General features: G+C 33.5%; 1 protein-coding gene across 1 annotated transcript in view; it reads left to right on the top strand.

Annotated features, from left to right (window-relative positions):
• The window catches only part of LOC106665363 (semaphorin-1A-like), a 61,076-nt gene that overhangs the window by 1,377 nt on the left and 33,266 nt on the right, over positions 1–26,433 (top strand). The window lies entirely within an intron of this gene.

The raw sequence follows: 26,433 nt of genomic DNA, 5'->3' as shown, positions 1-26,433 counted from the left end.
AAACTGTTCTGACCAGTCAGACTCGACATATTCAGTGGTGGTGGGTTTTTTTTCTTCCAAGGAACAAAATCTCATATCAATTATTCAATAGATTGAATATTCTCATATTCTTCTAAATAGTCGGAAACGGCCAAACTTTAAAACTTCACTACTACTTGGGTACTTATAATTAAATGTACTTAAAAAAGTATCACAAAAATTGCAAAGTGCTACAGATCAGTGTTGCTCGTTTTGTTTATATTTATTTTTGTGTTAAACGTATCGACGAATACACATGAACCGCTATTTTTAGCCGATTTCTAAGAAATTTCACCATGCATCTAAATAGAAACTACTGAAACGGTTCGATAGACTCAAGGAGCTTTATTCAATTTAGTACATTAATTATATTCACCTTGCAATTTTTTCTTCGTAAATTGAGCGTTTTGTGAAACCTGCAATACTCAAACTGAGAAACTGTCTGGATGATCACACAATCAAGATTCGGAATTGTTCATTTTTGTGTGATAAATGTACCAGATAAACTTGAAAGGCGGTCATTTGTAAAGGCGTATTTTCACGAGTCAACTTATGTTGGTCAATTAAAAGTTGAATAAAATCTGTCGTAAGAACTTTATGCTCAAAAGAGTTTAATGAAATCTGTAGGGAGAACCTTTCGTTCAAAAGAGTTGATCAACTAAAGTTGAACGAAATCTCTGTCGTGAGTACCTTCCGTTTAAAAGAGTGCCAATTAAAAGTTGAACGAAATCTGCTATGATAACCTTCTGTTCAAAAGAGTTGATCAACTGTAATTGAAAAAACTGTCGTGAGATCCATTCGTTGAAAAGAGTTGATCAAATAAAGTTGTACAAAATCTGTCGTGAGAACCTTTCCTTCAAAAGAGTTAATCAACTAATGTTGAACGAAATCAGTCGTCCCAACCTTCCGTTTAAAAGAGTTGATCAACTATAATTGAACAAATCTTTCATGAGATCTTTTTCTTGAAAAGAGTTGATCAAGTAAAGTTGAACAAATGTCGTGAGAACCTTACGTTCAAAAGAGTCGAATGAAATCATAACCGTTTAAATGAGTGAAACATGAGTTGAAACGTTCGATCATCCCAGTTGACTGTTTCTTGTTCTACGTTTGCACTCTAGCTTTTACTCTTTTTAATTATCTATATCTTTATTATTTACTTTATTATTACTTTATTATTTATCTTTTTTACGTAAAGCACAATAGTTTTTCTATTTTCGATTTCTCCTTCATAAATTGTACATTTTGTGAATTTAGCTGCAATACTAAAATGGTTTTTGTTAAGTGTAGTGGAGAGTCGCCTAAAAATAGAGGTTCGAGTGTATTCGTCGATACGTTTCTCACAGAAAAAATAAAACTAACCGCAACCTTGATCTGCTGCTCTTTACCGTTATTGCATGACTAGCTTTTAAAAATACATCAGTTATTTATTACCCAAGTAGTTTTAAAGTTTTGTCGTTTCCGATTATATAGACTGTGAGATTTTTTTCATTGGAAGACAAAACCTACCACTGAATATGTCGAGGAGGCGAGAGTGACAGACCAGAACAGCGAGAAGGCAGACCTAAATGATCGGAAACGACCCAAACTGCTGGTTCATCACCCTGGAAGACCCCAAGAGAAAATCTCAAAAATTAAACGAAATTAAAAATAAAACAAGTATTCTTGTATAAAACGAAAAACGTTGTGTATGTTACATATACCGAAAGGAAAACTGCTAAATTATCCGCCTATCTTTCATGTACTCAAATTGACTAAAGATATGGGCTTTTTTATCGAATGAGACGTGAAATTGCATGAAAAAGACCTTTCGTGCACGCTGTTCTTTGCTGCTGAGTGACCCATCCTGACATTTGTTCGTTCACAGCCCGGAATTGGCCGATTTGTTCGGATTGGGAATTAGCATATGAAAATAGGATCTTTTTTCCCAGGCGACAAAGAGTGAACCGACAATGTCCTCGAGCAGAAAATGACAAGATAATATCGAACAAAATAAAAATTTCCTAGTGTGTATATTTTAGGAGCTCATAACTTTTCGTTGTGTTAGTGAACCAGAAAAATAGAATGTTTTTCTCTTTACCATGGCCGAATTTCATAGTTACAGATTCAGATTATGAAAAATACAAAAAAAAAATGGAGCGACACATAGTTGAGTAATAAATTTAGGTAAATACAGGGCCTGAAAACACGTCGACTAGCGCCCTTTCTCCAGTCGCTGCACTTAAGCGTAACGCTCGAACAATTACAGGTTCTGTAATCGAGAAGACCTGTCAAAACTGACATAACAAGAAAAAGTTATATTGGTTTTTTTGGGTATTTTATTCATTATAAAGAATGGAGTTGCGTTAAAAGTCATCGATCTCTTCAATTATATTGCCCGATGCTTTTCTCGGTAAAACGACGGACGACAATTTGCAGTGATTGAGTGACCGACCTCCTGCCCTCAGTTTCAAGATCTCTAATAAAAAAATTGAAAAATTCAAAACAAAAATCATCAGATATGCAAATGCATTCATGGATTCTCAAATCTTTTGAAAACAATGGGTGACATTGATTTGCTGCCCTTTTTTTATTTGTTTTCCAAACAAACTTCAGTTAAGTGCGAAATTAACATAGAAAAGAATTGGAAATGTAAATTTTCGTCTGATATTCGCAGCATTTTTTGATGACACCCACCCTACAAAGAAAACATAAAAAAAATCAGTAAAATTACAATTATAGGACTTTTATGTATTAAATCCAGCAAAAAAACTCAACTATGTATTCATGGATTCTTCATACCTTCTAAAAACTGTGGGCGACACTGATTTTCTGTCAGTTCTGACTTTTTTAGCTGAGTTTTGACCGACCCAACTCAACAAAGAAAACATAATAAAAAAATAGTAAAATTACAATTATAAGACTTTTATGTATTAATTCCAGCAAAAATCAACTCTTTATGTATTCATCAATTTCTCATTTCATCTGAAAACAATGGGCGACACTGATTTGCTGTCACTTATGACTTTTCAAGCCGTTTTTGACCGATCCAACCCAATAAAGAAAACAATCATAAAAAACAAAACAAAAAAACAGTAAAATTACAATTTAAGTTTTATGTATTAAATAATCCAGCAAAAAGTAGCTCTTCTATGATGGCTTTTTCCATCAAATGAACCATTTTTAATTTCAAATTAACCATTTTTATTTTTAAATTAAACATTTTTTAATTTCAAATTAACCTTTTTTACTTCATATTATCCCATTTTAATTTCAAATGAACCCTTTGTTTAAATCATCATAAAACCATAACTGGTAAGAAATGTGAGCAGGTAACTGAAAAAATTCCTGCTTTAAAAAAATAAAACAATTGGACTCTTCGAAGACCATATGAAAATTAATAACAATTAAAATTTAAAGTTGTATAAAATTAAATATATCAACAAATGCTTTCTTTTTTTTTCAAGTTGAGATTTTTAAAAAAATATAAAATAAGAGGGCTCTTAAAAACTAAAATTACTCACTTTTCAATTTTCCCTTAGAAGAATTCTTCATTTTTATATGTATTTTATTTTGTATGGTTTAATTTTAATTATTTTCATATGGTTTTTATATTAAATAAAATCTAAAACTAAAAGACGAATTATGTATTTCTATTTAATTTTATATAATTGTTAATTTGAAGTGAAATTAATGTTAATATGCTCTCTTCTAAGGGCCTAATTATTTTGTCTTTCAAAAAGTTCTCACATATTTATAAAAAATTCACTTTGCATGTTTAAGTTTCATACCATCTCCTAGGTTTGAAATTAAAAATGCTTAGTTCAAGTTAAAAAAGGGTTTTTTTTCCACTTCAGCCGTTTTTTCACTGGCTCAACCTAACAAAGAAAAAGTCACAAAAAAAAAGTAAAATAACAATAAATAATAACATTTATGTTTGATGAGGAATCGTGACGACTCGACGCAACTCCAGTAAATTGAGCTCGGTTGTTTGAAAAATCACCAAAACCCTGTGCGAAATGGGTGTGCGGTCTGCGTCCCTGAAAGTTGCTTGCCGTGAAAAAGCGATATTATCGAACAAACCAGGTGCATTATTTCCATCATATAAATTCTTTTAACTTTAAACCCCCTCTTTTCTGCCTCAAATCGAGTAAACTGCCATAATAAAAGGTGTTTAAAAAGTCTGAAATCCAATAGTTTTTGTCAAAAAGCTTGTAGGGGGTAGATCAATAAAGTTTTTTCTTTCCAAGCTTTCCCAATATGTTATAGCGTCATCAGTGCTTAAATTATTATAAAAAACAAATCAAAATTACATTAAATTGCATTTTGATTTAAAAAACATTATATTGAATTAACAATTGACTTGTAAATTGGTATGTTCCTACAAGGAAAGACAACTTGCTTTTTGGATATGTAATTTACAATTATTGCTATTAGAATAATAAACTCACATTAAACCATCATAGATCGATATTATATATTATCTTTATACATGGAAAGCTTAAGGAGATAACAACTTTGTTGATGACGTCATCTGGATCTGTTCGACACCCACCTTAATCTAAGGTCTGATCTCATTTTAGCATATAGTGTGTGGTGATTAGTGACCGTTAATTGATAATTATTCAGAAATCGTGAGATGCGGTCTGGTGTGATGTAGGTTTCAGAAAAACATTTTCTTTATCGTGCCAACGTTTCGATCTTTATTGAGATCATCTTCAGGGCCTGGGATTTACAAACATTGTTTACATTTAACAAATACATTTAGGATGTGGAAAAGTGAATTTATACAATGCAAAATATATTTTTTATATTCAATCAATGTATTTGTTATGTAATGTATTTGTTAAATGTAAACAATGTTTGTAAATCCCAGGCCCTGAAGATGATCTCAATAAAGATCGAAACGTTGGCACGATAAAGAAAATGTTTTTCTGAAACCTACATCACACCAGACCGCATCTCACGATTTCTGAATAAATTAGCATATAGTTTTTATCCTGGCGAAATAGATAACGCGTATGTCAGATTCTCAGGTGGAAAATACAAAGTAAACTTCATGGAAAATAGAAAGAATGCTGGTGTAAAAATCATCGGCAGCCCTTTTGTTCTTTCTTGCCGATCCGCTCATCTGGAAGACAATGGTGCTAGGAAGACTTTTCTCTTCTTTGTCACGGCAGAGTGAAGCCCGCGCAGTTCAAGGTTCTTAATTTTGGACAAAAAATGTCCAGATACTGTCGTAGAAATGCAACAATAAGCCTCGTTCCAGCTAAAATTGTGTTGAACTTTAAAGTAATTTGACCCTCCTGAAATAGGAGATACAACAAATAGGTGGTTGAATTTATAATACAGATGGCATATATTATATACCTCTTTTTCGTAAAATAACTCTTTTTAATTTGAAAATAACCCTTTTTCACATCAAATTTACCCTTTTAAATGTCAAATCAGAACTTTCTTTAAAGCATAAAAAACGTACAAGTTGGTATGAAATATAAGCTTGTAAAGTAAAATTCTTGCATATTTGAGAATTTTTTTTAAATATAAAATAATTTCGCTCTCAAAAACCATATGAAAATTAATTTAAATATTTTAAAATTGTGTATAATAAAATATAAAAATAAAAGATGCTTATTTTAATTTGAGAAACGTGAAAAATTGTGGTTTTAAGAGCCCGATTATTTTATATTTTAAAAAATACAAAAAGAAGAATATCATGTTTTGTACAATTTTTAATTTTATTTAACAATTAATAATTTGTAATTTTTAGTATTACTTTTTATGTCTAAGGCCCCAATTATTTTATACTTAATTATTTTTTCAAATGCAAGAATTTGTCCTTTCCGTGCTTACATTTAAAGAAAGGGTTAATTTGAATCTGAGTGCTTGTTTTGGTCATAACATGACTAAAAATTTAAGTAAATCTTCCAGTTTTTAATCCATTTAATGTCTATTATTTAAAAAAAAATCGGCCGCATTCAATCAGAATTATCTCTTGATATATATTAATATCTATTAATATATCATGTCAACAAACAAATGTTCGGCCCAGCATCTCGATATGCTTTCAATGCTGCTAATGCTGATTTTCTCGTTGTGAAGCGTATCTGAAACCCTTTGCAACGCATCCCACATGTCTTGGATTGAGTGGGTGTGGAGGTGGTTATTACCGAACCGACTCTCTGTGAGCATCTCGAGGTCCCCCTGCAGATTCTGAAATAGAGACTGGAAGAAATAACTGTAAAAGTAGGGCAACAATTTTTATCAAAAACACAAGGTAAGGTTTATGTCAGAAAAGAAAAAAAGCACCGTCCCTTTAAATATACCCGTCGATTCGTTCGCCTAAAAACAATCGACAACGTATAATTTGCCATGACCGTTCAACCCCCCCCCCACCCGCGCGGTTTACTTGTATATCATATAAAAAAATTAATAAACTACCATAAAATGTCAGATAGCTGCATAAAAATATAGTTGCAATCATAGGTCAAGGCACGAGCTGGTTTTATATTGTTCCAGTTCTCGATGATGTTTCCGTATATGCATGAACATGACAGTAATTCGAGTGTGAAGCAAACCATTCAACTCGTTCGAGAGTAAAATTGTATCTGATGATTATTATCATCTTTCTTGCCTGTATTCCGATTTCTCTAGGAATATCGTATACCGAGGGTCTATATTTAACCTATTTTTTGTAAACAAGAAGGAAGAGGAAATTTATCATCGAAAAAACAGAATCGGCACACGAGTCTTGGTATGGAACTTGCCCTAAGTGGAAAATTCAACCAACGTGGTCCTTTTAAGCGCGTACTCCCTCCTCGATCTCAACAGGTTTTTGACGTTAAACGAATGACATCAGCGAGCATAAAATTAACATCAATGCTATATCGTCACCAGGCCCATGTCGTCCGTCAGTACAACCGATTTATAGCACTGACGTCAATCTGTGAAAATTGTTACTATGGACTGTCCTTTCTTTCAGTGATGTTCGAAAAATTTTCCCGACAATCTGTTGGGCGGAAACGGAAATTAAGCAACTTTTTGCGCTTTTCCTCCTGGCACTTTCGACCGAGAAATCAGTGAATAATTGCATTAAAATAAGTATAAAAAAATCAAGAGATATCCTGACGTAGGTCTCTTATAACAAAGCTGAATCTTTTTGAATAATCTCGCACTTTTTGTTCAATCCTTTGAAAAACGTGTTAATAAAGTGCCTAAGTCAATCAACGAAGCCTGGACAACAAATCACGATCTTTCGATAGTATTACATACATTTTCCAAATATACAGGGTGCCTTTTTTTTAGATGGCTAAATCTAATTTTAAATATTTACTCGTTTTTTAAATATTTGTTGTCAGGGTACTTCACTCTTCAAAGCCATACAACTTCGAAATTTTAAATGAGAACACTTTTACCCACTGTTTTCAAATATCTTTACACTGGAAATCCACACTCCTCCCTTTGTAAGACTGGAGGTTTTGAGTTTTTCAAATAACAAGATTAAGATATCCTCAGAACCTACAATTTTAAAGCAAATCGCTCTCATCTTGTTCAGGGGCTTCGGAACACTGATAATTATAGACAGTTTCTTTCAGAGATGTCGTGACGGAAAACAGAAGAAAACATTCCTCCATACATCCTGTGCACTGATGAATCCAAGTTTACCATAAATGGTATTCTTATTGGGTGGAATTTTCGAAAGTGAGCACAGGAAAAGCCCCAAATCAATTATTCTTGTATTATACTCATCACATTCTGTGCCATAACTTTATTATCTTCGACCAGTTTAAAATCTGATTAGTTATAATTTTCAGTGTAAAAAAATATTTAACCCTTAGAGCCAAATGTTGTATTAGAGCAAGACGCATTTAGCAATTTTGTTAAACATTAGCAAGAAATACCGTGAATTTAGTGATCGAGTTTAGATTGGCGCCAAATGAATCAGTATTGCCAATACACGGGATGAAACATTGAAGGAAAAACACTTCGCCCGCTCTGAAATCATGGAATTAGCTAAGTCTTAGCAAATTTGCTAAATTTGGTTTTGCCCTGAGGCAGGCAACGTTGGGCAAGAAAGGGTTAAAACAGTGGGTAAAAAGTAAACGTTGTCATTTCAAATTTCAAAGTTGTACCGGTTCTGAAGTATCCTGACAACAAACATTGAAATAAAAGCGGTAAAAATTTAAAACTAGACTAAAAACAAAAATAAATACGTACGGTTTCGTTTTTGGATAACGTTATCTGGCCAACAGAAATTCAGCCGGGTCATCTAAAAAGATCCCTATTATTATCGTAATATGGAACTTTCATATGGACTCTAAATAGGCCTTCAACTTCTTAAGATGGAAAGAAAACACGATAACACATAGCTCACAATATCCCTTGCAACAGTTAAATATAAAGTACGGTAAATAAGATCCTCAAAATAAACGCACTCTTATTTCAATATAAAAGAAAAAGGGATCGATACAAATCCGAAGAATTATAAATAATCAATCCAACAGCATTTCCACTTCTTTTGAAAAATCGTGTAACATTTAAAAGTGGATATTTAGTTAACCGCCCTGGAAGTCTGGCGTTGATTAGATTGTGAACACATGCTCGAAATAGCAAAAAAGGTTTTTCAGCTTAGTCGCATGTGTGGCTTACAAGACCTTCGTGTAGTTATGAATTCGGTGTGAAAATGACCAGTAATCAAACAATGTTACTATAATATGACGCACTCGTATATGATTAAACAGACCTCGAGTTAGCCTAGTAACTGGCTAAATTTCGCATATGCTATTCCTGAATGCAGTTGCACAATCAAGCTAATTTTCCCACCACGATATGAGAAACCAGCCGTATCCTGTTCTTTGACTATCTGGCTAGTTTGCTCCAATTGAAAACGTTGAAATGACGAATATCAAGGAAAGGAAGTATGTTTTACTTTAATCATAATTTATACATTCAAAAGATGATGATATTATATTAACTATGCATATTGCGTATGCAGCAACATGTGCAAAATCGATAAAATTTGTTTGATATATTTCTCTTGGTTTTATCATAATAAACTGGCTCAGATATTTTCTACCAACGGAAAAAACAAAGAATTAAATCGCATTTACCAGAATCAACACTTCCCACAACGATAATTTCAAAGGTCAACAGAATCATATCATCAAATGCTGAAAATTCTGGTCAAATTTTCCAGCATTTTTCAGCAACATTTCAATTTTTGGTGTCTACTTTGATAGCAAGATTTTTACATACGATTATTTAGAGATCGTGAGATGCGGTCTGGTGTGGTAGATGTATAGAAAAATATTTTCTTTATCGTGCCAATTTTTCGATTTTCGTTGAGTTCATCTTCAGGGCTTAAAGTGTATGTTTTCTGTGTAGATGTGTCAGTGTTGTGTGTCGTATCGAGAGTGTTTTACATACACTTCACTGGAAAGTACATAGGGGTACGGCGCGACGTCAGGTCTGTAAGCGGGGAAAGGCAAGACCCCTCGTTAAGGTTTTACCTGTATTAGATAGGTCTTGTTTAATGCGGTTGACCATAACGGGTTATTTTGTCATTAAAACTCTTGTAAGGCTATTTCGAATTGTTCCTTAGAAAGTCGAGTGACAGCCCTGCTACAAGCTCAAAGCGCAAAACGCCTGCATAGTGAACACTTGCTAAGTGCTAAATGAATTAAGACATCAAACCATGTTACGATCAATAAAAATAAATTCTCTAAAAAGTGACAAATTTGTGGTGGTTGAATTACCAGGAACAAAATCATCCATGTTGGGTCTTACTCACTAAACACTAAAAATTGACTAAATAGGTACTCATTTACAATAGACTCAAAAACTTCAGGTATTGAAGGAATTGTGTGTTTTTGTTTTGGGCCTATACTTGATTTTTAATATTAATTGTTTTATGAGAGGATATTTCAACTAAGAGGTTATATGAACCATCAGAGTACCCTTGCATTCGAACCCGGGTCCATTACATTACAGTGATAAGTTGTTTCTGTTTTTCTTCAGTGAATTTCGTTTTGAATAGAAAGAATATCACCTTTTAAAAGATTTCTGTAAGTAGATTCAATGGACTCGAAACATTCTCTATAACAGATTGTAAATTCCTTATACTTTGGATTGATTATACGATAACTGGATGGAGGTTACAATTCTGGTATACATAGAATGTATAGGGGACCGCGGTGGCCGGGTGGTTAGGGCGTTCGACTCGTATTTGCCACGGGAACTGTTCTGGGTTCGAATTCTGTAACAGCCCATGGGTTTTTAATTGAGAGCAGTATGACAAATGTATTGCAAAGTATTTTGAACCATTCTTTCACAACACCCAAAGGGTAATTGGACTTAAGTCCTACTGTATGGCTGGAATTACTTTACTTTTGGGACCCCGGGATCCTGTCACAGCATCCAGGGTTTTTAATTGAGAGCAGTATGAAAAATGTATTGAAAAGTATTTTGGAACACTCTTTTACTACACCCAAGAGGCAATTGGACGTTAGCCCTACTGTACGAATTACTTTTGGGACCCCGGTAGCCGAGTGGTTAGGGTGTACGACTTGTTTTTGCCACGCTAGCTGTTCAGGATTTGAATTCTGCACAGCCTATGGATTTTTATTGAGAATAGTATGAAAAGCCTATTCTAAACTAGTTTCACTTACTTGTCCATAACACTCAAAGTGTAGTTTGACGTTAAGCCCTCTTGTATGGCAGGAATTACTTCATTTTATATAGTATGGACATGGTTACAAAATTTATCAGTATGATGGTTCATGTTCATGAGAAAGTTTTGTTGCTTTAACGAAATTCTCGAGTTTCCAGGTGCAAGATATGAACAACTAAACCCAAAACAGAATGAGGCACAATTTTTCAATAAGAATCGTGTATTCACAACCCTTAACAAAAAAAAGTAATTTAATTTACTTTTTAAAAATACCTAAGTTGTTTAGCAATATTAAAATGATGGGAGAGATTTCTCGTCGAAGTAGAATAACTGTCTCAAAGAGAGAAATACCTCCATATCCGCTACATTTACAGTTATTTTGTGATAGCTGATTCGACTTTTTACGAGAGATTTTGATCTACCTACGTCTGATTTTTTTAAAATCATATCTATTGTATCCCATCATATCCGTATAAACGAATCCTTTTTATTTTTTTTCATCTGCTAAGTAAATGTCGCCTTTCCCGTTAGACCCGGAATCATACTGCACTTCGATCCCTTAGGGATTTACTAATATAAATTCGAAATCAATCGAGGGCACCAGAATGACAATGAATTTAAATGTACACAATGGAGGGAGAGGGACTTAATTTTCCGGAATCGGTGGCCATTGAAATAAAGTGGACTTAGTGGAGGGGATATAGAAAAAGGGAATGGGTTCCTGTACCTCACCTGTCTAACCAAGGACCTTCCCCACCGTCAGCACTGACGTGAAGTTTTCATTTATACATATGTTGTTTTTTTTCTTTCACCGGATTTAATACCATATTCGTATGGAAATTATCGATGTTTATAAATCGAGTCGGCTTAGCCTGTACCCAAACCTTATCTACGGCTGAAGATATAACTTATCCTTAAAGACAGGTACAACGTACATATTTAAAGCTGTTACCACCGCCTCCCACCTTTAAGTCTTAATTTTTTTTGTACTAGACTAAGGATTACTGAATTAATAAAACTGGCAGGGGCAGCTTTTGTAAGTCCCCTGTCTACCTAAAACGCCTCTAACGTCGGTAACAGTATAATATATTTAAACACTTCTATGAACAAAACATATTTTTGCCTCATAGTTATAATTATTTCAACCGGATTGGGTCTAAAGTTATCACGAAAACCTTTAACAATTCCTTTTTAAACTGTCTCACTTTAAATTTATTAATTCCTCAACCCACCTTTATTGATATATTTTTAAGTTTTAATAGTTGAACTTTCGTAATTTGACTTTTCCAGGCACCTGCCAAGAGCTTCCTTGAAATTTATAAATATACCGAGGGACAAAAAAAATAAAAAAATTAATTAATTAAATAAAATACTTTGCCTTACTGAATATACAGGGTGTCCCAGTTCCTTCTGACGAAACTCAGGGAATCCATTCTACTCTTCGTTTGGAGCAAAAAATGCCCAGGAGAAAATTTTCGGAAAGTTCTCTATTTTGAAGATATTCGTCAATTTAGGTTTTTTCAACTTTTCACTACCTTACCACATAAAAACGCTTACAACTTCCAAAATGTTGAGACTACAACAAATCCAATTACACCATTTGAAAAAACGCTAAATTTGCTGTAAGATACTTCTATTTGCAATAATCTGAATGATGTAAAATGTTAGCTAATATCAGTTGGAACATGTCAAACTTATAAAATTTAAAATTTTGGTCATGATTGCACGTTCTACTGAGGTTACAAAAAAATACCTACAACTTGTCAAATTGCACAAAAACCTTTTCATCTAATATGCTTTACGTTGATATATCCAGGTTTTTAAATAACGTTCTAATAGAGTTGAAAAATAACAATTGAATGTTCGAAAACGTGAGCTTTATTGTAAAATAAAAATGACACGTTTGACCGGTTCAATGAAAAATGCTGGATGGGATCGAAGTCTAAACAATAATCATCACAGAATGTATCAGGTAGGGTGTGTTACTGAAAGATAATAATATTAATATTATTTTACAAAGCGAGTTCTAATTGATTTATTTCTATCCCCCTTCAAATTTACCTTAGCTCACGTTTTCGAACATTCAATTGTTATTTTTCAACTCTACTAGAACGTTATTTAAAAACCTGGATATATCAACGTAAAGCATATTAAATGAAAAAGTTTTTGTGAAATTTGACAAGTTGTACGTATTTTTTTGTAACCTCAGTAGAACGTCCAATCACGACCAAAATTTTAAATTGTGTAATTTTGACATGTTCCAACTGTTATTGGCTAACATTTTATATCATTCAGATTATTGCAAATAGAAGTACCTTACAGCAAATTTAGCGTTCTTTCAAATGGTGTAATTGGATTTGTTGTAGCCTCAACATTTTGGAAGTTGTAAGCGTTTTATGCGGTAAGGTAGTGAAAAGTTGAAAAAACCTAAATTGACGAATATCTTCAAAATAAAGAACTTTCCGAAAATTTTCTCCTGGGCATTTTTTTGCTCCAAACGAAGAGTAGAATCGATTCCCTGAGTTTCGTCAGAAGGAACTGGGACACCCTGTATAAAAGAGAGAACGCCTACGATGGTGAGGATATGAATACGACATTAACAGTGCATAAATCACATTTCTTAAGGGAGGCAGTTTGCATATTCCCGTTCGACCTGCAATTACCTGACCCTTTAAGAAAATAATATAATGAGTTTTTTTAACAATCAGAGCGTAAGACAAAAAATACGTTCAACTGAACGGAATTTCCGATTCAACAGAGGTGAAATAAGGCCATCCGAACACCTGGAGAGCACCGTCACGTTCGAGATTTAATTCTGCTTGACTCGTCGTAACATCGATCTGCGGAAAAGGTTCGACAAATTTTTATCATCACTAAAGAGATGCTTGGTAAAAAAGGAGAAACAAACCGTGAGCCGAGGCTTGCGCAACTTTATGCCGAATTAGTGAGTTTCCGTGTGATTGCCAATTTTCAACACTTCCTCTTGGCTACATCCGTACCGCTCTAACAGTCTGGACAGCGAAACCGCAGATCTCTCGGGCACCGGCCAACAGGAAAAAGTGGGACTTCATTGTTTTATAATTTGACCAAAACGCTTCTCACTCTCTCACTCTCACTCACTCTCTCTCTCTCTCTCTCTCTCTCTCTCTCTCTCTCTCTCTCNTCTCTCTCCTCTCTCTGTCTCATCTCTCTCCTCTCTCTGTCTCATCTCTCTCCTCTCTCTGTCTCATCTCTCTCTCCTCTCTCTGTCTCTCCTCTCCTCTCCTCTCTCTCTCCTCTCTCTCCTCTCTCCTCTCTCTCTCTCTCTCTCTGTTCTGTTGCTGTCCGGCTTTCATAAATAGTACAATGAATGCTATTGTACTTCTCTGAAAAGGCTTAAAAAGTAATAACGAACCGGCGACTATTGCTTCAAAACGTCATTGTCCGAAGGCTGTTATTAACCTCATTATGAATTAAATTATTGTTGACTCCATATTAGTCTATTTTGTTTATACAGTGTCTAACATTATGTATTTTACTCAATAAGTATCACAACCGTTACTGTTCATTTTAGTCGATAAATTGTTAGGGTGTGCATCTGGTTAAACCTTTGTATTGTTAAAAAAAAAATTATCTCAAAACCTATTATTTACTTGAGTTTTGTAAACGATTTTTTTTTATATACATGGTCTTTAAAACAGTAAATATTTCACTTGTCAGTAATTAAAAATTTAATATAGATGTAGAAATACTTGATTTACAAAAGGGTGAAATTGATTTGAAAAAGGTGAATTTAATCCGCAGAAGGTAATTTCATCTGCAAAAGGTGAATTTGATTTGCATAAGGGTGAATTTCATTTGCAAAAGGGTGAATTAAAATCGCAAAAGCATAAATTTAGCTAGAAAAAATGAATTTCATAAGCAAAAGGGTGAATTTAATTTACAAGAGAGTGGATTTGATTAGCGAAAAATTTAATTTAATGTGCACAAGGTTGAAATTAATTAGCAAAAAGGTTAATTTATCTTGCAAAAGAATGAAATCAATTTTCAAAAGGTTAATTTATATTGCAGAAGGTAGAATTTGATCTGCAAAAGGTGAATTTGATCCGTAAAAGGAGAATTTAATCTGCTAAAGGTGAATTTGATCTGTAAATGGAGAATTTTATCTTCAAAAGGGGAATTTGTTCGGCAAACGGGTGAATTTCATTTGCAAAAAGTAGAATTGATTTGCAAAGCGGTGAATTTCATTTACAAAAAGGTGACATTGCTTTGAAAAAGGGTGAATCATTTGTAAAAGCGTGTACTTCATTAAAAATAGGGATTTCTTTTGCTAAAGGGTAAAATTGATTTGCAAAAGGGTGAATTTAATTTGGAAGCCCTGAATCAACATTATTGGTAGTCTTGATTCCTGAGGCTCCACTTCTCTAAAAAACGTTTCAAGATATTGAATAAATAACGGGATTCGATTTGATTTGATCTTTGTCTTATCCTGTCAGCAAAAACCTAGTTATTTTGGACTAAAATTGTTGCTTTATTTTGCCCCCCCCCCAATATTTATGCCTTACAGTAATAAAAAGTAAAAATATACTTCTGGTTAATAAATACATTATTGAAAAGGGAATTTAGCAGTACGTATTCTAAATAGACGTGTGGTTTATTTAGTAATTGAGTATTATTTAAATTCTACTTGAATCTCCTTGCCCACGGTGCATAACGACTAGGTACATTGGTTACCAATCTACTTGTCTTATGAACACCTCTTTCTAGATGATTTTGCCTTGGAAGTCCAAAAACTAATATAATTGTTCATTCTTTGCTCTCCTATTTTAAATTTTAATTAGCAATCGATCTCTTTATTAATTAATTCTTTTAACCTCCCTCCGTAAAAGAAAGAAATATCCCCCCCCCCGAAACGTTGTATAAGTCCGTTCAACCTCGTCTCTCTTGGTGAATCGGCGGAAAACATTTAGCAAACGAGTAGTTTGTATTTAGTATTTTGAACCGAGTTCTCCTCCTTGGCGATGACAGATAAGTGGTTGGGTGAAGTCTAAACTGGTTCTTTCACATGCGTACCCCTCCACCACGGTCGAGAAGCACAGGCCAGTACTCTCGGGGCCCAATCGTTCCACCTTTTTATTTATTTATTTTTTTAATCTTAACTTGTTTGCTATCCTGAATTGATTGGGTAAACCTTGAGCTGTTTTATGTCCTGTATTTTTAATTGTGAAATCTCAATTTAATAAAAAGGTAGGCCTCGGTTTTTCTTTTAGAACGGTCCGAAATGTTTTTGACTCGTTTACATATTCAGCAATTTTTTACTTTGTGTTTGGACAACCCGATAACTCTTTATAACCCAGTGGTAATATTATATAATATAATAATAATAATCGATAACATTTTTTCTTTGGGTGTTCGGCCTGTAAATCGGTGAACCCAGGCTCAACCGGCATAGGGTCAGACAGTTCCTCACTGAAGATGGCGCAATGCCGACACGCGTTTGACTAATTCAACAAACCCGCGAATAAAGACGGACCCAGTAAGTGCCCTTACGGCGGTTCAGCATGAGATAAGAAATTATTAATATCTATTCATTCTAAACAATAGGAACTTAGTTTCGATTTATAGATCATAAATTCCTCCAAATTGAAGGTAAATAAAGAAAGGTCAACCTGGAAAATACGACTAACCATATATTATAAGGTCTGAGCCCAATTTATGCTATGCTGAATTTCCAAAACTGCTTATCTGAAAGATAGGTGGAATTATAATTGGATTATTATTCTTCCTGATAATGATTCAGATGTATCATTTGCCAAATCCTTTTTTAATTTTATTTTGCACCTTTTTGATAATTAAGTCAACATTGCCTACGTGAAAGTCTATACATGCCACTTTAACTAAACGGTGTCACCACAAGTTTGTTAATGTCCGACCGTTTTGGCCTGTCTTAACTATTGTTTCTAGTTCTTAAAAGACAAAATTTATTAATTTGAATTTTAATCCGGTCGTGGATGAAACTGGTTAACTGTGATCTCACGCCCAAAAAAGTAGTCAAGGGTAAAATAGCGTTGGACCGAATAAAAATTCGTGTTTTAGTCGTCGAGTCTTCGATTTAGATCCGCTCTTCTTTTAAAATCGAGCCGGGTTTAAATAGGAAAAACGAAAATACTTTCTTTTGTTGTATTGTAAGTGGGAAAAAGGCACGGAAGTGGGCCATGAAAAAGGCATATAATTGTAAATGGCGTTTTTCCGGAGAAAAAAGTGCTCCTTGGTCCACAAAATTTCGTTCTGGTGATGAATCCTCGGTGAAAAACTCAGGGAGCGCCTCCGGCCGGAAGTCGTAGATGACGGTTGAACTGTGGTGGGCTCGGATCGGCCTGAGTGTGGAAGAAACAAAACGAAAAAGAAAAGAAGAAGAACAAGTCGAATAAGTAGTTCCCCACCCTAGACGAAACCGACGATCGCACGGGGTTATTATCTTCACAAAAGATTGACCCAATTTTCGATCAACGACTCGCAAGTGAACAACAACACCCTTAAAAAGAATTAAAATTAATTTGTAGAACGGCTTCCCAAAAATCTTTGTCGTCGAGTGTCAAGAACAACAACAGCCTTAGCACATAAAAAAATGCCTCATGAAGAATTTCTAGGCGGTCTGGGAATACATCCGGTGAAAAATAGAATAGAATATATATTTATTTGGTCGTACTTACATATATTACTAATAAAAATAAGACTTTTTACTGTATCTGTGTATAAAGTTCCAAACGTTGGTCTAGGAACAATATAGCTTTTTTATCACCAGAAAACCTAAAACTAGCAACTTTGTAGAGATTGCGACCTAAAAAGGTACGAAAATAAAGGAAATCGTAGGTTTGCTCGTCAGAAGTGTCCCGCCACTCTCCTCAATATTTTTGGGCCTCCGGGCCGGATTCCATTTTTTACTGTTTTGTTTCATGATTAGTTTTTCTTTCTATCTTAAATTTAGTTACCTTTTGGAGTTGAAATTGCCAACATGTAAACAACTACTCAGATATGAAGTAGAGCTGAAATTTAATTTTTGGCTTGGTTATTAAGATACTATGGTTGATAGAAAACATTGAAATACATAATCTTTTTTCAAAAATTTTGAACAAGTATGACCAGATCTAAAATTTGATGTCTTCGTTTTAGTGTCTTTCTTTAAAATATTAAAAAAATATAATAAAATTAAAGTTTAGTTTTTATTATATATTATAAAAAGTACAAATAAACAAAATTAGTCGGAGCGTACGTTGACTTTTAGTTGAACTCGTCTCTCTCAGAGATAAACAGATTAAATGCATTCAGTAATGTTGAAGTGACTTTTGGAAAGAAAAAAAAAACGAATCAGCAGATCAGGAGAAGTCTTTTCTTTTTTACCCATTTTATGACTGCTTGCCTGGTAGAGTTGGCGACGTTAGCAGAAGATCGTGTTGTCAAGAGTCAGCGTCTAACCAGAATCGATGAACACGAAGTTGAGAAACGACCAGAGTTACCTGTCTGGGTTGACATATCTTCATATATTTTTTCTCCATCGTCCTGCGGTTCTGTTGTTTCCAGCAGGTTTCGGCCGAGAAACGTGACCGCTCTTTAGACTTACGGCTCAGAAAAGTCGACGGTGGTCACGCCCCTGAACCCGCATGATTTGCGCCAAAGGGCTCATTGTTTGGCCGATTTGGGAGTGGGTGAATTGGAGAAACTTTCACTGATGTTGCCGAACGCGTCCGGTCTAAAATACCGTGTTACCCTACCGGTCAGTTTTGGGGCCCTTGCAACTCTCTGATTGTCGGTGTCGTAAGTTTTCGAATCGGCGTTTCTCATAATATATGCACGTCGGGTCCGAAGAAATTCTGACTCCTTTTATTGGTATTTCCTTATTAAAAACAAAATCAAAAAAATTATCTCTATTCGTTTCATTCCTGTGTGACTTTATGGCATGTTTACCAATTTTGTAATACAGAGATTGTGGACAAAAGGTGTTTTAGACATATCTACAACTGCTTTTTCCCCCTCTTCCTCCTCCTTTTTGACAGTAAGAATTGATTAGATTTGACCTGGGACCTAACAGGTTGATGGGGCCCTTTTCTGTAGATAACAAAACAAAGTTTGACATTTTTACTACACACCTTCAAAATCTATAACTATCTTCAAAATAGACCCTTGCGAAGGGGTTGTTGTAACAAGCGAAGATATTTGTGCGTATATATTTCATTTTTTTCTAGACATCTTGAAGAGCTTTTGAAAAATTGTACCACCTGGAAATCTTAGTCATATTACTTTTTGCTTTTCATGCTGCAATCAAAATGTAACTTCTGATTATATGGAAAAAGGTAGAAAAGCGTCGTCATAAAACACACAAGTTGTGAGGACGATGAGAATAAAATATAAAATATGTATTCATTTATATTAAGCCTTAATATGGTTTATTTATGATTGTTTCTGTTTTTCATATTTAAATACTCAATTAATTATACACAATTTTTCATTTCGAAAAAAATTGTGTATAATTAATTGAGTATTTATATATGTAATAGAAGCTGATAAAATTTAGTATTTTTCATATTTGTTATGAAGGCCTAACCTCCAAACTGACATCTTTCACACATTTTTTTGTTGAAAATCGTGATTTACGTTTGGTTAAATTGTCACGTTTTGTTTAGGCGTCGCATCAACTTCCAAAAATGTAATATTGGGCTTCAATTTGGTTGATTTATAATAATTTCTAGCTCTCGTGATATTTCTTATGAAGCTAACCTCTAAACTGTCATTTTTCACACATATTGTCGAAATTCGTTATTTATCTGTGGTTAAATTGTTGCGTTTTGTTTGAGGTCGTCAACGTCCACAAAATTTATTATTGGGCCTTGATTTATTTAATTTATAATGATTTCTAGGTCTTGTAATATTTTTTATGAGGTACTAATCTCCAAATGTTTATCTTCATACACCTCTTGTAGAAATTCGTTATTTATTTGAGGCTAAATTTTGAAGTTTTGTTTTTGGGTCACATCAGTGTTTCCAGCTTCCCAAAAAATAATAATGAGTTTCACAGTGTTTTTTTTTTTAACGATTTCTAGTTCTAGTGATATTTCTTATGAAGGCCTAACCTAAAACTGTCGATTTAAACATATCTTAAGTCGAAATTTGTTCTCTGGTTAAATTGTAATTAAACAGAAGAGCTTTGGGGAAAATTTACCGTATGGAAATCATATTTGTACTGTCTTTTTTAACTTATCATGGTGCAATCAAAATGTAACTTAATGATTTTTTAGGAAAAAATTTAAATGCCTCGTCGTTACATACACATTCCCAGGACGACGAGGCTATTCAAAAACAAATATTCAAAATCAATTTCAAAAATTGCCATATAAGGGTTTCCAAAATTTAAAAAAGTCTGCCAATTCGATGATATATTTTTAGCCCGTTTTGGCAGAAATAGAACACTAGTGCCTCTTGAGCAATTCCAGACGGATGAACTGAATTTTTTATTAACGTCAAAGATCCGGCTGCCGGTCCATTGAAGTAAAAATCGAATATTTTTTTATGTATATTCTTTATAACATATTCTACTGGGGTAAAATGATCTACATTTTTTTTTTTGAATGACTATATTTATTGACTATTGCCGAAAGTATATGTGGAATTTATCGTGGCCTTAGACGATATAAAGTTAAGGATCAGTTGTGGTTTTGTTAAGGTCTGTTTGTGGTTAATCCATTGTCTATCACTTTTAATTATGTGAACGTGGATTTCTTTTTGATTGAATTTTACTTTTCCGTTTTGGCTCATGTGATGCAAGTTGGGATCTGGGTATGCGTTCAACCGTTAGTTTTGTCTCGTATCTTCAGTCCAAATAAATCGGCTTTGCTATTAAATTTTTTTCCACGTGTGGTCCCACGTTAAATCTCTTGGGCTCAACGTAGGCCGAGTGTGGCCCTTTTTTTATGACAATGAAATCGAGTCTCTGACAATCAACGATGATCGTTTTACTAAGATCGTCCAAATGATAGTGATATTTATGTCCTTTTATGACTTCAATGTGTAGGAAAATATATATTTTTTTACAAGAGTTCAATTTAAAAAAGGTGATTTCTTAAAGTTGTAGGAAGTATTGTATAAGTTTTATCGTGTCGAATGCATTTTATCTTTATTCCCTTAGTTAACGATTTGTGAAAACGTTAAAACAAGAGATTAATTTGATACCCCTCCGGCCAATGACTGTTAAGCGTTCACGCCCGAAAATGCTCAGTATCTCTGGTTAAATCATGTAATAATAATTTACAAAATTTTTTCTCCCTCTCAATATCACCGATCAGGAAGTAAATTTTGTCAGTTCAATTCAGCTTTTCAAATGTTACGAGTCACCAATGTTTGATTAGGATTTCGTCACAAACCGGCTATATTCTTACCTCCGGTCGAGTTCTTTTGTTCCCATCGTTTTGGGTCCCGATTAATGAAAATATTTACAAATGAATAATTTTCGTTTTCCTTTTAACCATCTCATTAATTTTGGACGGTATGTAGAATTTTTTGTGTGTAATACATCCTCATATTTGCATTACAGTATTAATTATTGTACCAGTTTTGAAGAAACTTGGCGTCACTGTTTTGAGTTAATTACGCAACATTTTTCAAATGTTTACGGCTCGAAATAATTAATAAGTTTCACTGCCTATTTGGTACAGTTATGACATCATAATTAGGATCTTCCTGGTACGCCTATTTTTGCCGTTTTCTCCATCAAATTGTAGACAAACCAATAGGAAAAAAATCGATTTCCTTAGTGCGGCAATAGCTTTCAACTTCTCCACGGTTATTTCGGTGTCCAATAATATTTGGTCGTCGTACTTAACACTAAATTTTTCAACTATTATGCAATGGTTAGTGAAAATCGTTCCTGATCCATGTACTCTCGACTATTTTTTGGAACAAACCTTAGGCAGGTTTTGGGAGGGCTGATATATTTTCTTACGATTCGATTGATATTGAATAATGAAACTAAAGTTATGCGTAGGTCATGTGATACATTTTGTGATGGCTTAACCTTTAAATTGTTCTATTTCATACACAATTCGTGAAAATCATCACCTGTGGTTAACTTGAAAAGTTTTTGTTTTTATGGATTGTTTCAACTGCAGATTTTCTAATATCAAGCCACTGGTGTATTTCTGCAGTTAGTCCACAGTCCTGTTAAAATTCTTGTGAAAAGGTTTACCTGTAAGTTGTCATATTTCATACAATTATTGTTGAAAATCGTAATTTACCTGTATTTAAGTTGTTAAATTTTGTTTTGGGGTCATGTCAAAGTCCCCCCAAAATTTAATATTGAGCCTTAATGTTTATTTATAATAATTTCTAGGTCTTGTGATATTTTTTGAGAGGGCCTAACCTCTAAACTGTCATCTTTCTTATGGCTATTACCAAAATGCGTTTTTTATCTGTGGTTAAATAAATTCTCACGTTTTGTTTGGGCTCACGCCCAATTCCTAAAATATTTAATATTGAACATTAAATTGATATGATGTGATTTATCTATGGTTAAATTGTCAAGTTTTATTTTGGCGTCGCATCAACTTCCAAAAATTTAATATTGGGCTTCAATTTGGTTCATTTATAATGATGTCTAGGTTTTGTGGTATATATATATTTTTTTTTGTCAAGGTCTAACTTCTAAACTGTCATCTTTCATACATCTATTATCGAAAATCTTTATCTGTGGTTAAATTGTGGAACTTGATTTTGGGATTAAGTCAACGTCTGAAGGCTTAACTTCTCAATTGTCATTTCTGATACTGGTATTTTCAAATTCGTTAGTTATCTGTTGTTACCTTTCTGAAGTTTTATTAGCTTGTCTACATATTGATAATTTTTTGTTATTTTTGAGATTCTTAAAGTGATTAAACGTTGATGTTTTATTGAAAGACCTGTTTAGACATAAAAAACCTAGTTGTCTACGCTAACAGATAAGCATACTGTTATCTTTTTTAAACCGATCGCTTATAATCTCGACTTAGTTGATTTTCCTCATATCAAAAACCTCACTCTTCTTCCTCTATTTTAGTTTAGAGTTATTTAATCTTACTAGGCGCTATTTTCGATCCCTTGTTTGGATGTGACAGCCGTATTTTATCGTCTTGCCTGATATGCTTAATTCAATTGGGCCACCACCCTTACTTGGCCGACGTGCTCTCAGATTGGGCATCAACGTCTCTCTCATTACCCTTCATTAAAATATCAGCCTGAGTCATCTGAAACCGTTTTTACTCGTAGCTTCACCTTCTTACAATATTATTTTTTTCGAATACTCCCTTAAAACTTTCATCAATGACAAATATTTCAACTGTTAAGTAAAAAGTTAAATGCCTACTGTTTAGTTTATAACTTTCTCATAATGGAGAAAGTTTCCGATTCAAAATTAACAAGTATTTGATGACTTTACAAAACACAACAGGTGTTGAATGACAAGCTTCATTGTTTGATTAAGAGAGTTATTTTAAACTTGTGTCATTTAAGCGGCATAATAAAGATGAATTGTAATACTTGACCCTAAAAAATTTAATATTGAGCCTTTATGTAGTTTAATTACAATAATTTTTAGGTCTCGTGATATTTTTTATGAGGGCCTAACCTCTAAATTTGCATCTTTCATACAGCTCTTGTAAAAATTTCGTTATTTATTTGTGGTTAAATTGTCATATTTTTTAGGGTCTTTTTAAAGTCCACAAAATTTAATTAATGAGCTTCAAAATGGATTATTTATAATGATTTCTAGGCCTTGTGATATTTTTTTTTATTAGGGCATAACCTCTATTTTTTCATTTTTCTTATATCTTTTGTCGAAATTTGTTATGTATATATGATTAAATTGTCAATTTTTTTGGGGGGGGATCTCGTTCGTCTCCCAAAAAGTAAAAGTTGATCCTCAAAGTGGTCAATTTTTGTGAACAATCGTTATATATACGTGGTTAAATTGACTTTTTTTTGTTATGAGGTCAGGTTAGCATCCCCAAAAAATTAATATTGATCGTCAAAGATTCAATTTATAATCATTTCTGGGTCTTGTGATATTTTTTATGAGGGCCTAACCTCTAAATTTTCATGTTTTATACACCTTTTCAAAAAGGTCGCTTACAACGTACCTATGTCTTCCTTCAATTCTTTAAAAATTTTCCCACGAGTAGAAACCGCCACATGGTCTTCTTCCTTTTTGCGAAAAACACCCTCCAGATCTTCGTATGATGTCCTTTGAGTGTGACTCCAGGAAACCTGCTACAGTTCTGACAATGTTTCCTACGATTCAGTAGTTTATTTCTTTTTAATTTTGCATGAAGATCATAAGAGAATTGAGAGAATCTTTTCATCTGGAGTCCTGGCCTCTTTAAATTATTTCATCAGGTCCTTGCTGTTCAGAACCATCAGATGATGAACGAGTTCAATGCTCTGGTTGGATTACGTGATAGCTGTGATTTTATGTTTCTCAGATTGAATTAAGTGCACCTACCTGTCTGCATAGAATTTGTCTTGAAAGAAGCACATGGGCTTTGAGTCTTCTATTATCGGTTTGCCAACCTCTCCTTTTTTCGGCCGGTTGAAAGTAAAAAAAAAAAAGAAGACTAATTTGTCCTAGTGCAAATCGCTTGTTGTTCAATTTGAATAGAATTGGCTGGAAAGAAAGATTTTTTTCCGCAATATCTCTGCGAGAAATGCCGTTATTTAAACGACTTGCATAACAGATTAGATAAACCGCAGTTGTAAAATTGAATTATTAACGTCCTCTCAATTTGTTATGTAAGATAACATAGGGAAAAAAAACTATTTTTTTTATTGATTATTTGTGAGTTAGATTACGAACATTAGCCCAACCTAAACAAAAATTTACAAGTCCAAGATAAAGAACGATAAATCGTCTCAAAACATGTTCGATTTGGTTAATAAAAGATAAAAAATACACTAACGGAATGTAATTTTAAAGAATCTCTTGTCCGCCTCCTGTACATTTACGATCGATTTTGCCCAAAATTACTGACAACTCTTCTTTTATTAGCGCATTTAAATATAAAATGTTTTATGTTGAGGTTTTTAGGAGAAAATTCTCGCATACTTATTTTCACTTTAATGAATTTAATCAACGTGCAGTGTGAATACTGACAATCGTACTGAGGCCAGGGATTTCAATGAAACTTTTTTTAATGATACTAGGTCGAAAAAATTATTTTATGTCAAAGCTTTTTTTGCCGCCAATTGGCCCTAGGAGCCGGGAAAAATGAAATACTTTCTTTTAATGTAGTTTTCTGCCTTTGTTGTGCATGTATTTACGTTTGTATTTAACAGTATACTTGTATTTTTTATATGATTAGAAAATTATTAGTAGGACGGTATAATTAGCTGTTTTTCTGTCAAAAATTAAGTATTTAAATGTCTACTATACCCATTATAGGCTAACTGCCAAATATAAATTTGACATAGTGACGTGCAGGAGGAAAGTAGGTTAAAATATTTTTTTACGTAGAAACAAAGTCGTTATTCGTTTTTTGTAACTCAAAAACCTCTGAATACAAATGTTTGGTAAAATAAAAAAATATTTTTTCGCTCTCAAATTTTTCACCTTCCAATTTTCTCCGATTTTGATGCGAAAATGGCAGAAATGACGATAACATTGAAACGATCCTACTGATCTAAATGAAACTTTACCGACGAATCATATAAACTTAATTTAAAGGTGAACTTAGTCCCCGAAATAAATTAGAACCGGAGATATAAAATAAAACGTTTGAGAGTTTTGTGTGCATGTCTTCCTCATTTTTCTTACTTATATTAACGTAAAATACAAATATTATTGACAGAATCTACAATAAGATAAGAGAAATCCAGCTTTTCGACGGTTGTAATAATGTTGAATTTGGATAAAGTCCAGAGGAGTTATGAATTTTTAAGTCCGGAACACCGGATTTTGGAGAGTTAAAAAAGGTTGATCCATGTACATTTTTCATTGATATAAAAGTTAGTTTCTAAATGTTTTCAAGGGGGCTTAAAACGAATCCGAATCGCTTTGTTCAAACGTTTTTTTTTTTTTTTTTTTGGTCTACTTTACTAAAAGCATCTATTGGATTTTGTAACTTTTCGTTCATCTACTCTAATTTAATACGATGTTGCTTATTATTTTCTTAACGTACCTTATTATAAAACTACAATTAAAAAAAAATTACTTAAATTTTTGAAGAAAATAACGTCTCCTAGATCCTATTGGAAAGAACATTATGATTAGGACACATGTCTTATTTTATTCCGATATAGTATCACCATAAAAAGTTTCATTAAATCTTCGATCCCCTTAAAGTTATGCACAATATTGGCATTGTACCTACTCATTTAATAACGTCTATAAAACATTGTCTTGTATAACTTTACCATGTATCTTTCGACTGTTTGCCCCCAGTTAAAACCGAGTTGCAATATTTTGCGGACTGGTTGCAAAATAACCCACCATATTTCTCAACTGTAAGTAGTCATATGAGTCCTCATTACCCAGTTATCTTTCATGAAACAATTAATCAAGTGGTAATTGCGTGTGAAAATGACCAAAGGTCAAGCGGTATTCTCTGATTAATTTATAATTTGCATTAATTTTTCTGAACCCCTCTTACAATATAATGGAGGAATTTTCTTAGTTTCATTATATATTCGTCACAGCATAAATTGCCATGATCTGTATGAATCGGTTGATCATCGAATGAAATCACTGCACTTGTAAATTTAGAGTAATTTCTAGT

Source organism: Cimex lectularius, unplaced genomic scaffold, assembly GCF_000648675.2.
Source record: "Cimex lectularius strain Harlan isolate CLEC.00 unplaced genomic scaffold, Clec_2.1 scaffold9, whole genome shotgun sequence".
Classification (NCBI taxonomy): Eukaryota; Metazoa; Arthropoda; class Insecta; order Hemiptera; family Cimicidae; genus Cimex; species Cimex lectularius.
This window is presented reverse-complemented; position numbering and strand designations above follow the sequence as displayed.